Raw genomic sequence first — 13118 nt, 5'->3', positions numbered from 1 at the left:
CTGTACGGGCAGCTCATCTGTCTTGCACTATATATAGTACCAACGCGCCTAAGCCAGAATCTTTAAAGTGTTTCACATGGTGGTTTGCCTGACTTGTCTTGCTGTTGTCCATAGCACAGCATATAAATGCTAACTGCAAGTAAAAGTGCACAATGCAAAGCTGCGAAGTGGTTTATAAGAACAATTTTTCATTTTGGCTATAACAGCAAGAGAAGCAGCATGCACGTCCAATGTGCAGAGGTTCTCGTATAAAGGTTCTCGCAGCAGGAAAGTAAATATATTCCACAAATGTTCATTTCCTTAAACATATCATTTAAGCTTAGACCACAGAAAAAAATCAGTCTTTGCTTCCGACTTACTGCTCTAAAAATCATGTGTCGGTAGCTGCATGTGCTTTCAAGAAATTGTATAATAGCCAACATCAGCTGCTAAGACCAAACGCTAGTATGTAGGAATTGTTTGTGCAGGAGGAATGTGGTGGTTGAATATGCACCCATGAATATGCATTGGTCCACCTTAAATAATAGACAGTTTTAGTTTAGCGTGGTTACCGGAATAGCGGGCGTACCGGAATAGCGGGATCGAAGTGCGCATGCGCAGAACGCTAACTGACCCATACCGTTTACCGTGCGCACGCTATTTCTCAGAGTTAACGTTACCGTGTTAGCGTGGTGTACGTAGTGTACGTAAAACATGGCGGCGGTCCCGGTCGCCCGCTTCGAACTGAATTTGGCGTTGTTTTTGTAGAATTCACTTCGTTCGTAGCAAATGACTGCGTAACCGGCTTTTGCTTAGTCTCATGCCGCTTCGCCGAGAGAGTGTTATGGCTAATCTTGAGGAATTTTCGAGATCGCTTCTCGTTTCGAACGCGCCTAAGCCTAACGAGAGAAATTTTTTCTGAGATGCGAGCGCCATCTGTCGCTAAAGTCGGGAGATAGGCGCGACGACGGCATATGGCCTCTGAGATGGGAGAATTTCGGAGGCTATGGTAGACAGCTTGTACTGCTTGTCTGTTTAGTTGCAGATCGACGGACATGTGAAGTAAAAATACAACGCGCTCCTGGCTTCCATTGCGCTGCCTATCGCACTTTCCGGACGCACACACACATAGAATTAGGTGCCCTGTGTATGCGAAATTCAAAGCGTAATGGAATAGCGTCCCGCACGTAAACTACGCTATCACGCTATACTAAAACTCTCTTTCTGCAAAGTTCGTTTGCGGAACGGTAACGCTATTTCCCGTAACCCCGCTATTACGCTAACGCTAAACTAAAACTGTCTATTAGTGAATGCCATAGACAAACCTGGTTATAATCTCAAACCATGCATTTATTTACTGTCTGCTTACATCATCCTGGCAAACAAATGACACATAACAGTAACTTAAACACTGATAACACACTGATAACACACTTAAATATATTTGCTATTAAACATCAAGGTCTTCTATCGCATATTAAGACTCTACTAACAGCTACAACAACACAATATATTTTGCTTTCCCATGTAGGTCAGACTTCGAAAACTTTTGCTTTGTGTCGAGTTCCCTTATTTCAATGGCAGAACACAATTTATACTTCTTAACAGCACAAATACTGTCCTCCATCACTTTGTAATGTACAACACAACACAGTAACACTGCGGTTGGATACTATCTCCTGCCAAGCATCCAGCCGGTCTTTTTGCCTAAGCTTGCAGACATGGCAGCAAGTGTGAAGTAGTCAACACAGCCCAAGGCGTAGAGTAACAGAAAGTCATCCAAGCACTGACTGCCAGCCATCACTTTTGCAGAGGATGGCCAGCAGCACAAGTGATGCACACATGCCTCCCTCGGTAGCTTCACTTGCATCCAGACCTCACTGGTTTCCAAGTCAATAATGCGGTAACCTGCAGAGACATCAATTACATCAAACTATAAAGTGCCATCTGAAACACTGAAGTAAGCCATGTTTACTGTGAAAACAGGCTATAAAAATGCTTACAAACAACTTAAGCTTCGCATAACTGTGAAACAAACAAGTGACTTTACACAGGAGAATAATGCAAAACATCAAAAAGCAAATTTCAGTAAAACCTAACCATTATAGCTATAAGTTTGGACACAAGAGCAAGGAAAGCACAATAAACAATACCCACAACTTCCTTTATTGCGCTAAGCAGTTAAGACGTTAGTATCAATATATTCCTTTAACATAAAGCTTCCTTGCAATGCCACGGCTGCTTGTTACATCCAGTTCAGTCTTTGAAGAAAACAAAAATTAACAAATGATGTGAATGCTCTACCACGGTACCAAAACCACATTTCATTCGTGATGAAAGAAAGTTCGAATGAGTGAGTGATAAATTTGACTTGTTGGTACAACATATTGGTGAATTGCAGCACAGATATTGACGACAGAAATGACGAGAGAATAGACCTGTGCTGACTTCCAACAAAAAGCTTTATTTTCAGCGACCCATGTTTATAGCCGTCACTCATCATATTGCACCTGCACAATTCACACCCTTAGGTAGGTCAACTCTGTCTGATGCTGACACACATAGAGCTAAGTCGCGCAATCTTTTCAGCTTCAATAATTTCACGTGTTAGTTGATCACCGCTACTGCTGACAACAGTACACCGAGCAAACAATGGTTCACTGGCACATGAACTGCAACAACATGCAAGCCAACTGTCATGCACGTTTTTCTTGACATTATAGAGTGTTCTCTCAGCTGGTCATTGATACAGCGTCCTGTTTGGCCTATGTACTGTTTACCACAAGAAAGAGGGGTACAGTAATTCATGTTGCTAACATAGGTGACGAACGGATTTTTGTGCTTTTTGTTACACTTGTGTGCTGCCCTGAAACATTTCCTTTGATTACACAACTTTATAAGCTTCTGAGGTGCAAAGAAGACAACTTTAACTTTGGAACGATCTGCAGTTTTCACGATATTGTGAGACAGCTTATGAATGTATGGTATGACAGCCACTTTAAGTCGGTCAGATACTGGAGTGATCACATGGCAACCACTCGGTGCATGCGCTTTTCAGAGTAGAGGTCATGTGGTCACTGCATCTGACAGACATAAAACAGGCCGTCATACCCTACATTCATAAGCTCTCACAATATCAAGAAAATTGCATATCATTCTAAAGTTGTGTAATCAAAGGCAATGTCACAGCACGCCACACATATGCAACAAAACACCAAATTCCGTTTGTCACCTGTGTTAGCAATGTGGTTTATTGTATCCCCCTTGTGGTAAACAGTATATAGGTCAAATGGGACACTGCATCAATCACCGGCTGAGAGAACACTCATACAATGTCAAGAAAAATGTGCGTGACAGTAGGCTTGAATGTCATTGCAGTTCGCGTGACTGTGAACCGTCGTTTGCTCAGTGTACCGTTTCCAGCAGAAGCGGTGATCAACTAACACGTAAAATAATTGAGGCTGAAAAGATTTCGCGACTTGGCTCTGTGTGTATCAGCACACCTTCTGTACACTTGTCAGACAGTTTACTTTCTTCCTAAGGGTGCGAATTGCGCATGTGCAATGCAGTGACTGACAGCTAAAACATGGGCTTGCAAAAATAAAGCTTTTTGTTAAAGAGTTGCCGCATGTCTCTCGTCTTAACTCTTGTGTTGTTGCCTACATCTGCACAGCAATTCAGTGCCTGAACGACCAGCTACAACTACGCTACAGGTGTTGCATATCGGGAGAAGGGTTGAATATTGCTCTACACTGCAAAAGTTGCCGTTGCTATCTGCGGATGACGAATACGGAAGTTCTGGCCTTGAAAAAACCAAATTAGAACGCGAGCTTTTGGAAGCGGTGTTAACCGAAAATTCTGGACCTGATAGTAGGTTAGCGCCACTTCACAGGCACTTTTAAACAAAGAAATGCAACTCATGAGTAGCCACAAATAAGCTGGTTTGTTAATTCTGCTTTTGTTTCTTCTTAGACTACCTAAACGCGAAAAACTTTGTCACTCGATTCAACCGCTCGGCCAAAACCAAGCATGAGAAGATGATTTTTTTCTCCTCAGGGGTACCACATTTCGAAAGATATGCATCAAATGCATCTGAAAAGTTAATCATTTCGGTGCAATACATGCATTGTTACAAACATTACAAAAACTTGAAAAAATGTGAATGATACTTACTACCCACAGCTTCCAATTTATCGGGGCTCAATGTCGGCTTCTCAACAGCATTGCCGTCCTTCAAGCACCGACAAGGAGCCCCTGTGATACTCCTACACCGAGCGCCAGGGCTCCCCACATCAGTTATGTCAGCTTTTTGCAGAACAGGGAATCCCGGCGATGGCACTGGAGCAGGCCCCAGTTATCGTTGCCAATGTATACAACATTTCCTAGGTGTACCTGCAATAAAAGATGGCAGAGACACATTAAGACAGCTTGCGTGTGGGAACGTGAAAGCACCTTTAGTCAACCAAATGGCTTCAATGTGACGTGCACAGTGTGACACGCACTAGGCACACCTTAAGTCAGCCAGAACCAAAGAGCTGCCGTGGCGTAAGGGAAGCGTGCTCCTTTCACACTCCAGGTTCTATTCCTACCCAGTCTGCACAACTTTCTTATTAAAGCAATTAATTTGCTTTGTTTACATGAACCTACCTAAATTTCACATTACTCCAAGCGTTTTGATGTGCTTTTATTGCTTGTGCAATAGGCCATCGGTTTTATGTCAATAAGTGCTGGTAGCAAAAAGAAATATGTCTAACCGTGCGATAAATGTAACCGGAAATGGCAGGTACGTCCAGTGGCATTAGTGTGGGGGCTGCACACAAAATTATATAGCTTACCCTGTTTCAAATTTATTTTAAAGAGCAGTTTCAGTGAGCCCAAGTAGTCTTTCAGCTTTTTGCAGTGCAGAAACAGGTACAGTTTGTGCCAGCCAACCAGATGAGCTCTCCTAGTAACTGTCTCTAATCACCCTCTCAGCAATTAGTGGTAGCCAAAGTATAGCTTGTATCTCTACAACTGACACATGTCCCATTTCCTTAATGTGGTATTCGTCACTGATTTTGATGGTCAATTGGTTGCCATAGAGGAACAATCGAAATTTGGCGCGCAGCACCAGTCGTGTCAGTGCATTGTCAAGTGGCACGAACATATTTCTCCCTTGAGTGAATTATGGTGCTCTCCTGGGCACATGTTGAGGCACCAGCCAGTCTGCCCCATGTACATTTGACTGAATATATACATGATCAAAGGAACAGACTATGCTACCCCTGACGAACACAAGACAAATTGGGTTGCATCTTTACCTCAGCAAGCCTCAATTCTCATGTGGACTGCTATGCACGCACATTTCCAGCGAAAAATAAAGTAGGCAGGATATGCACGACAGTTCACAAGTGAATTCAGAAAGGCGAGCAGGCAAGGGAGGTTTGCTTGGTTAAAGATACCACCAAATTTGTCTAGTGTCTATGAGAGGCAGCTCACTGTATTTTTTTCACAACTGGTCAAATGTACACAGAGCAGTCTGGCCGGTAACTAAATGTGCCAAATAAGTTCCCATATTTCACTCAAGAGACCAGCTTGCTCATCCAGTTTGGCCGTGCATTGCCGCGATAGGACTTCAGGCTGAATTAAGATCATCTGTTTTCACCTACGGTGAAAAATTGACACGAGAGATCAGTGAGGCATACCACATAAACAAGACATGCGAGCCAGACTCCATGATCAATTCATGAAATAAAAGGCGTCCTTTCTAGATGACAAGTGATTGAAGTTAGTCTGCGCCCATATTTACTTTCCTTTTTACACAAATATCATTTATTCTGATTTTATGCCTTTATATTACAACTTACGCCTTCCCTCTGAACGAAATTGTGCACAACATAAGCACACATCCAGTGTTGCTATTTTTAATCCTTCCATCAAAATAAATGGTCAGTTAGCAGCAGTCATGTTGTATGGTACCCTTTTCCTCCCCATGTAAATTCTATCCTGAAAAGTTACATGAACTGACTGGCAAACTCATACGTACACTACAAATTTCACCTAGCAAACACGGCTGGTTCTTAGAAAATGCACAAATACGGTGATAGGTATCTGTTGGCATACTGTAGCAATAGTAAGTGCCAGTTAGCTTCAACACTAGACAGTTTTAGTATAGCATATGCAACTAATAGCGTACGCCTATACGCTATAGTACAGCGTACGCTAAACAGCACACATTTATTAGTTTTAGTTGGCCTGCGAGATCTTCCGATCTCAGAGGCCATATGCCATCGTCGCACCTATCTCTCGACTTCACTGACAGGTGGCGCTGATATATGTCGGTTTCCCTCGTTAGGCTTCGTGTCGTTCAAAATGAGAAGCGATCTCGAAAACTCCACAAGGTTAACCATATTACACTGTTGTCAAAGCGGCCTGACGGTAAGCGAAAGTTGCTTACACAGTCATTTTCTACGAACGAAGCGAATTCTGCAAAAGCCACGCCAAATTCAATTCGAAGTGGGCAGCGGGGAACACCGCCATGTTTAACGTAAACTACGCAAACCACGCACAGACGGTAATGCTAAATCTGAGAAATAGCATGCATACGCTAGAGGTCGGATAGCGTTCTGCACATGCGCAGTGATGACCCACTATTTTATATCGTACGCAATGACATAGCGTACGCTAAACTAAAACTGTCTACTGCTGCAATACTTCAGCTGTCAGGCATCTACAGTGCTTATGACACCACAGAAGTGTAAGTGCACAACAAAAACAAGTGGCGCATCAACCATAAATTTGACTTGAGAGTAGTGACAACATAGACCGTTTCGTGTAGCTAAAACACTAGCCAATATGTAGAAAGTATATGCACAAGTATACATACCTATAGATATTTGCCTACCTAACTTAAAACTATAAGAGTTGCAGTGCATATGATGCTTATTCTAGACACTGGTATTTTTGACAAAAATACTCTTAGAATCAGATATAATGCTTTTTCAATTCATCCAGCCAGTAAATGAAGTCGTACACATATCATTACAATTTGGACTTGCAGGTTGAACATATTCTGACCTGAGCAGCGCCAAGCAGAATGAATAGACCGAATGCCCACTGTGCTGACCAAATACACAGGATGAAACAGAAAATATGGAAAGGGACCCCAAAGTATTAGAAATACTTCTTGACAGCTGTAGAATTAGGGCTTGTTGGTTGATTGTCACTATTAAAATTACACTAAAGCCAATAAGACTGTTCTGTATGGTGTAGTTGAAATCAAATTCATTTGACGAGCAACATTGCAATAACCAGCAAACATGGCAAGAGCAAGCAGACATGTGCGAAATAGTGTGCTTTTTTAATAATAGAGCATCAATACAATGAACTACCTACCAGTTAGCTATGTGTTCTATGCTGTATTGACTTGAAAAAAAGAGAAAAATAATGCAACGGGACATAGACTCGCAACTCCTACAATGCCTACTTGCATGAATAGGGATAGCTTGCCAAGAATATTAAAAAATGGGAGAGAAAAAAGCAGGCTTACTAGAAAACACTTCAGAACTGTAGTAACTGCAGCACAGTGAATACTGGCCTTAATGTATCATTTCAAGAAGTTTGAGCTCATCAAATGTGTATTTTCCAGTGGCAGTTATTTTTGGAACAAGACAGAAATAATCGTGAATATGAATGTTAAACAATGGTAAGCACACTGTGTGCTTACACCTATGACATATCTGGCCCATTACACTTTGAATTCTTATATGCACAGAAGCTGCACAAGAGTGTAGTGTAAACACTAAAAATTCGGAAATAAAATCCTACAGCATAGGAAACAGTTTCAAAACAAGAAAACGAAAATGAAAAGTAATAAATAGTGTGTACTAAGCAAAATTAAAATGTAACTTGCAGCCAAGCGATTGATGCAAGAAAAAATACTTAACATCAGGACATGTTAGGTCTACTTTTATATAGAACACAATAAGGTGTGCATAACAGCTATGAACACAAATAAACAGCAAGTTGCATAAATATTTGGCCTATTTAGTAAGCTGTGTTGACTAATGTCGATTAACTTATCCACAAATGATACCAAGATGCTACTTTTTCGAACACGTACACTAAATACATACCTGACCCGACCATCCAGATTATACGTTGCACTACGGCAGGCATAGCCAAGGGGTCTGGTGGCTCCTCCGTTATGTAGGCACTGTTATGGGTCACAGCCTCGCCACTATAAAATAAGTTCTGTGTTAACTTATAGCAGTGGCACACAGCTTTATAAAGCTGTCAAATTGTCTAGACATGCATGGAGCATCTAAATATAGTCACAAAAACAATGTTTGCATTATTGCAGGGTGGCAACAGAGCACAAAGTAGAAGTCACTGATGAATGTCTTGATAATGGGGACCCTTTGATCACAGTAAAATTATTGACACGCAGCAGCACATAGCAAAGAAATGTTTGTTTACAAAACAATTCATTTTTTTTCATGACTCAGTTTAACTTTCCCCTGTCATGTTTAGTTACGTATAAGGTATGTCAAAACATCTTGTCTTAAAAAGTAAGTTGGACTAGTAGCAAGCTGTGATTGCTTAAATTTTTTTTCTCTAAAGCTGCCGTAAACCGAAAACTTCGTAAGCAGATATTATTTACAACGTTGAGGCAAGGAAACAAGGCAAGGAAACAAGTTTTCTTGGACAAGTAGATATGAAACAAGTTTCCTTGGACAAGTAGATATGAAACAAGTTTCCTTGCCATGTAAGCAAGGAAACGTCATTGCAATAAGAATCGGTAAAGAGGCAAATGAGTCATTATGCAACTTCAGGAGAAAAGCGGGAGCTCACGCGCCGCACGCACATGATGAACACGATTATTTTCGAACGTTATATTTCTCATCGGAAGAAAACGTTTATCAAGATTTTCAATTTCGCATCGAAGCACTAAACTTGCGTAACTAAGCTCTGACAACCAGCGTTCAGCAAGCATCAGCACAGGTATCACTGTTGTCGCGGGACTTCTATTTCATACGCTCGCGCACGCTATGCACACACGAGAAGCTCACACAACACGCGCGTAGTTAGCCAGCACGATTACTTACCTTTTGAATGGTACGACGCGGTCGCGAAGCACTCTCCAAGTTGCCGGTGCTGCGTCGACGATGTTACTCCCCGCATACATGCCGCTGCGTAGTGGACGAGCTGAGGCGCGCTAACACACATTCTTTGCGACGTCCACCCAACTTTCCAGAACGAGAACAAAGAAACCGTACTCCACGGCATAAAATCGTTGGGCCACATTTGCCTGGCGCGCCACGCATACGGCGAGTTTGCAGCGTGACACAAGGTATCTTCAGGCACTTCTGTGCACGCTAACTGCGACCTACTTCATAACAGCAAACACAAAAACACACGATCAAGCAAACGCGACGCTCGTAGCACCCCGCACATACGACCGCCATCACAGAACACGGAGGAAAAACAATAGCGCCACCTGCATACTTGTGAGAATGTTGTGGCCTCTGTGATGACAAAAATATTAACCAGTACACTCGCATACTAAAATTTTGTGCCGGGTTACACACAACTACGTATAGATGTTGCGAGACAAAATAACTGTAGAACAATCTATATTTTACACTATAGTTTGGCGTAGAAAGAAATTCTAAAACGTATTTTACCTTTGAATTGCTTCCGCCATCTGCAGACAGCATAAGCATGGCCTTCGAGATCAGCTTCGGTTATCCTTATCAAGCCGTCGCTGTGGCCTGATTTGAACGGTTTGGGCTGTCTCGAAGCTGTCTCGAAGCCAATCCATGACGTTTAGCGATGCTGCCTACTTTTCCTACGCCGTCACTTAGTTTTAGATAACTTTCTGATGTCGTGAACACGAATTGTTGCCTCAGGAATTGTTGACACGATATCGGAGGTACAGATGTGCAGTGTTCGATGTTTTCGTGTGCGTTGTAACTGTGTCAGGTGGAAAGGATCAAATTCACGAGGGTTGATAGCTCGTGTGGCGCAGGTTACACCCGTATCGTCCGCATTTCCTTTCGTGTCGGTGTGTTGAATGTGCGCGGGTTTTACTCCTGTCGTCCGTACCTTCTGTGTTTATCGTGCGGCTCGCGAAGATTCCTCCTAAAAAAACATGTCTGCTGCGTGCATGTGTCCTGTGTGGTGTGTGAAACAAATGTGCGCTGGTGTACGGTGTGTTTGCAGCCCTATTGGTGGCTTATAGTCCTTTGCTCTAGTGCCGTTTCTATGATGTAAACTATACTTGAACTGAAAAAAATGCACTGTTCTTTATATGGACAAGTAGATATGATCTGTGTGTATCCACTGTGCAGTGTGCATGTGTTCGTCATTTTTATGCAGCTCGTATCATAGGGCTTGTGCCTATTCATGATGGCCCTTGCTTAATGTTTCCACTTTTAGGGGCATGTGGCGTGCAAGCAGTCACAAAGTCTTGTGCATTTGGTGTGGAAGAAGGGAATACTTTTATGCGTAACTTTGTCTACTATAGGTGAACCGTTGCAACAATTAGCATTTTTTCCATGTGAATGCTTCTGCCATTTGATATAATTTGTAGCAGATCTTATCTGTGGAGAAGCATAATAAACATAATTTAACATGGTGTTCCTTAGAAGATATTAAGTACTGCATAACCACTATACATCTCCATACCTCACTGTATGATAAAGATGAATGTTCAGTTGAAAATTACAATATCTTATAGTTGCATGAACGTATACATGCGAAATGCTACAGCAGCCTGGCATCACATTAATGTCAATATTGGTGACATCCGGCAACGTTCTGGGAACGTGCTGTTTTGTAACGTTGCTACATTGATACCATTTACACGTTAAATTGATGTTTACACGCAACGTTGACACAACGTGGGTGTCAGGACGTTGCTGTGACATTTATTTATGACATCACTTGAACGTACAGCTGGCAACGTACATTCAACGTTGAGGTTGGCTGTTTAACGTTGCCTGACATTTGTTACAATCAGGCAACGTTTACGCTACGTTCTGTGTTACTTGGGTTGCATGACGCTGGCTGGAAGGCCATTCATTAAAAAATGTGTGCAGAATAAAGAAAATACAAGTGTTCAAAGGCAAAGTCATTGTGAAAGGTTTACGCGGCCGAGATTCTGCGAATAAGTTCATTTTGAACGCAGCTACGCCCGCAGCCAGTAAATGTATGCAAGACTTTTGTTTACTCTAGACCAGTACTCGCTGTAAATCCGAATACCACGATGCGTGCCTCAGATGTAGAAATATAATATTTTTTTCAGCTTCAGGCGTGCGAAAGCTTTGGACCCTGACTATACGTTCTGAAGGCGAGGCTGCTTTTTAGCTTATACGTGGTGACAAGCGCCGAGCTCTTGATGATGGAATATTAGAACGTAGAATTGTAGAACTTGTGCAAGGTCAGGCGACTTCACGACACAAACCTAGCGATAGAAGCTCAGCATGCTTTTTGTTTATTAACACTGATGATAAATGAATAGAGTAAATTAATGTTACTGTCCGTTTCTGGACAGACTCGAGTGTATTGCATACGTTCTATATCACTGAAGGTTACATGCTAATTCCATACAGGGCATTCATTTTCGAATTTTGGCCTGTCTTACGCCTACCGAGTCTTTAGCAATGAGAAGAAGTAGGCAATTGCTTCTTTGGATGTAGCCGAGGCTACCCTAGATGTGATTAGTAATGTGGTATATGTGAGTAGGCTGACTGGGATTACTATATGGTTAAGGTTAAGGTTAATGTACCTAGGTTAAGTCAAGGTGGAAATTACAGAACAATTTATTGTACATATATTGAAGTTATGTGAGAGTGTCTCTGCTAAAAATTTATAAGTTTAATAATATCAGGACTTCAATTAACAGCCTTCTGTTAAGCTGTTGGAAAAAATACTGTGTACGAAGTTCTATTGTGGTTTAAACTGCAAGGTTATCAGCGCTTCCAAAAGAAAGTGACTGTACATGTCCATCTTTCTCGGGCGTTCATTTCACCTAGGTACCAACGCCTAAAGCCCCTATATATACCAAGGCCTGACTCGTGACCTTTATATTTTTAAATCTGCCCCGATGACGTAAGTTACGTTGCAGAAAAAAATAAATACCCTTTCTAAAGAATGAACCATCACAGCTTCCCGACAAAGCGCGGTACGTTGGCGCAAGTCGTCATGTGTGGTCACGATCAGAACGACCGCCTGTCGTTAAAAATGACTTGTCACTCCCCGGTTTTTCTTTTTTTATCAAGGACGCGACTAACCCGTAGAAGGGTAATCCCTATCTTGGCATGATGCTTGCGACCTTTCTGGTTCCGGACGAGTGCGTTCTTTGTGTCACAATTCAGCTGCCTGGTATCGAAAGGCTTACACCTTTAAACAGCGAAAGGCTTTCACAGTCACTTCGGTAGCTGCACGGCAAGCGCGGACAATCAGTCCACTTTCAGCACACGAGCTCTGAACCAAGACACATATTTGCGAGAAAGGAGCTCCTATATTACCCATAGCGAGAAATGTATCCCCAAATTACACCTAATTATCCCGATGTGTTTATGAGCCGCACTCTGCTGCCTGTATTCCGCATTATGACAAAAAATATAGTTTGCGCAGTGTCAGTAGCCTAAACATAAAACAGGAAATTGAAGTTGTACTTCATAATACTCTCAATGCAAACATTGATGCATGTGATTCACTTCAATTTCCTGTCTGTTCCACCCCGCCGTGGTTGCTGAGTGGCTATGGTGTTGGGCTGCTGATCGAGCACGAGGTCGCGGGATCGAATCCCGGCCACAGCGGCCACATTTCGATGGGGGCGAAATGTGAAAACACCCGTGTACTTAGATTTAGGTGCACGTTAAAGAGCCCCAGGTGGTCCAAATTTCCGGAGTCTCCCTCTACGGCGTGCCTCATAATCAGATCGTGGTTTTGGCGCGTAAAACCCCATTATATTCAATTTCTTTCCTTTCTGTTCCAGGGTAGAAATTAGCTGTTCAGATGGTCAGCATAGTTTATTTTGCAAAATTTGATAAGAATTTTCTTCTCCTACATATGTTCCTATTGCTCATGCACATTTCTCTCTATCAAATATATGGTCGAAATGTCACATAGTCAAATTGTGAGTCATTTAA

The 13118-nt window shown here is 42.2% G+C and overlaps 1 long non-coding RNA gene across 1 annotated transcript; it reads right to left on the bottom strand.

The window, feature by feature from the left end:
• Positions 1–1311: 1311 nt before the first annotated feature.
• Positions 1312–9196, bottom strand: LOC125942503 (uncharacterized). The gene is made up of 4 exons (XR_007465162.1): positions 9066–9196; positions 8094–8197; positions 4153–4371; positions 1312–1887 (listed from the first exon to the last, which is right to left on the bottom strand). It is a non-coding gene; the product is annotated as an uncharacterized LOC125942503 (long non-coding RNA).
• Positions 9197–13118: the final 3922 nt, after the last annotated feature.

Source organism: Dermacentor silvarum, chromosome 1 (assembly GCF_013339745.2).
Source record: "Dermacentor silvarum isolate Dsil-2018 chromosome 1, BIME_Dsil_1.4, whole genome shotgun sequence".
Classification (NCBI taxonomy): domain Eukaryota; kingdom Metazoa; phylum Arthropoda; class Arachnida; order Ixodida; family Ixodidae; genus Dermacentor; species Dermacentor silvarum.
This window is presented reverse-complemented; position numbering and strand designations above follow the sequence as displayed.